We start from the raw sequence: 2,525 nt of genomic DNA on the forward strand, positions 1-2,525 counted from the left end.
ATGTGGCCCGAGAGACCCACTGAAGGGAGGAGGTGGGAACCACGATGAAGACAGAGCCAAGGATATTACTACAGCTAAGTCCATGATGCAACCTACTGAGTATATGCAAGCGTCCCTAATACCTGCCCCTCTTATCAGAACATTCAGTGCAGCAATATTTACAAAACAGACACAGCTAAACCATGGGGAAATCCAATAATAGCAGATTAACCTCCTGTAATAACATGTGTCTTTACCATTTGTTTGCCTTCTTTCCTTTTTTACAGGGGAGGGTATGACATGCAGGACAACTACCACAAGTTATGTAGTCAAATTTCCCAAATTTAGGGAAATTGCAAGGGTCAGTACATGCTAAATCCAATGGAGACGCCTTGCCCTGGGAAAGCCACCTTTGTGACCATAGTATCTCCTCTGCCAAGTAAGTATGCCATTTTCAATCAAAAAGGAAAAGTACTCAGAATGTGGGGAGTCAGTTCTTGCTTGTTGGGTCAGCATCATGACACCAGTTTAATCCCCAGAACCCACATTTAAAAATATAGCACTGTGCCACGCATTTGTTGGGGACTGGGAGACAGGAGGACACTGAGGTGCACCAGACAGCAAGCCTACTTGCTAGATTTCAGACCAGAGAGACACCCTGCTTCAATAAAGAAAAAAAAATGAAATAAAATGTTGGCTGGTGAGATGGGTCAGGACCATAGCACTTGCTGCTGAGCCTGGATCCCTAGAACCATTGATGAGAGAAAAGAACTAACTCATGTTTTCCTCTGTCCTTTATGTGTGTACTATGAAATGCTCAGGCTCATATTCACACACACGTGCGCACACACACACACACACACACACACACACCAATAATAAATGTTTAAAAGAAAACAATCAACGACAAAAACCGAGGTGACTAGCTCCTGAGGAATGACAACCTTTGGAGTAGCGGAATACAACCAACAGGATGAAATCTACTCCAAAGGTCAAAGGTTGTTCATTAGACCCGCTTACATGGCTCAGGCTGTTCTTCCAACAATGTCTTTATGAGAGCTAGACATTCGGTCTGTGAAGTTACATGCTTCCTCTGTTCCAACCTGGTGCTGAAGGCCTGGAGGAGCCCTGGAGAGATACTAGTCTTCAGCTCACTTTGGGAGACTAAAAGAGCCAGTATGAGCAGAGGCCAACTTCAGGACAGATGTTTACAGCAGGAAGAAGTGAAGGCAGACCAACTTTTCCCTCAGACCAGAGTCGCTATGGAAAGTGCCACCCACTCTAGGGGATACACACATGTACCACCATGCTCTTTTCTCTTTTTTGGGTGGGGTCTTATGCCCTCAATTAATCCTCCTGAAATGCTCTCATAGGCTCACCTGGAGATGTATCTCTTATATATCCCTTAGTTGATTCCAGGTCCAATCAACTTGATGATAGAGATTTACCCTGACAACAAGAATACAATACAAACCTGAGATTATCATATTCAAGAGGAAGGGTTTAATCTGGCTCATGATTTCAGACACTTCAGACCATGGTTGCCTGGCCTTATTGATCTGGGGCATCATGGTGGTGTGGTGGATAACAGAGCTATTCACAATACCTGGAAATAAAGGAGAAAGATGAAAGAATAGGGGTTGCATTAAACCCTTCAAGAGCATGCTCCCAGGAATGTGGCACTAGACCCCACCTTCTTGAGGCTCCATCACCTCCCAGTAGTACCTTGGGGCTATGCTACCTGGAGATACTTACCCTTATCATAGCATCTCCAGGTCCTGACTGAGGAGAGCAAGTTCTTTCTGTAGGAAATGGATCCTTTTGGAAAGCTTTGAAACTAAGGAATAAAGTACTGAAATTGACAAAGAAACAGATCACTGTAGGAAAGGGTTGAAGAAAGACGCAATTAAGTAAAAATATAAGCAGCTTCTAATAATTGTGATTTCTTTGCGTTTTTTTTTTTCATTTTGTTTTTATGAAGAGAAGGAGCCCACAGGACAGGGATAAAGCACAGATCCTGATTTAAAAGTCAACAGTGGGACCGAGTCCACACAGGAAGGTGAGAGCTGACAGGACAGCCTCTGTGCCTCTGGAGGCTGCAAGAAAGAGATGAGCATTTGTGGAAGAGGAATGTGTGGAGTGGAGAGTGCCATTTGTCACAGAGGTTCCTCTCCTCTCTCCTTTCCTCTGGTGCCCTAGTCACTGTTCTGTTGCTGTGGAGAGATACCACCAAGGAAAGCAGTTTGTTGGGGGCTTGCTTATGCCTACAGGGTTTAGTCCATTAGCATCATGGCAGGGACCCAGGGACCGCAGCAGCATATCTACCTCTGAGCAGTAGATGTAAACTATACCCTGATCTGTAGGCCTAGAAAGAGACCTTGGCCTAGAGCCCATCCCCAAGGACACATTTCCTCCAAAAAGGTCACACTTCCTCATCCTTCTAATCCTCTCAAGTAGTACCACTCCCGGTGACTAAGCTTTTAAATACATGAGCCTATGGGGCTATTCTATTCAAACCACCACACCTCCCTCCCTCCCTCCCTCCC

At 45.0% G+C, this 2,525-nt stretch overlaps 1 pseudogene; it reads right to left on the reverse strand.

The window, feature by feature from the left end:
- Positions 1-279: 279 nt before the first annotated feature.
- Positions 280-426, reverse strand: LOC121446640 (annotated as a pseudogene).
- Positions 427-2,525: the final 2,099 nt, after the last annotated feature.

Source organism: Microtus oregoni, unplaced genomic scaffold (assembly GCF_018167655.1).
Source record: "Microtus oregoni isolate MIOR12 unplaced genomic scaffold, Mior012 000003F_ref0000135, whole genome shotgun sequence".
NCBI classification, from domain to species: Eukaryota; Metazoa; Chordata; class Mammalia; order Rodentia; family Cricetidae; genus Microtus; species Microtus oregoni.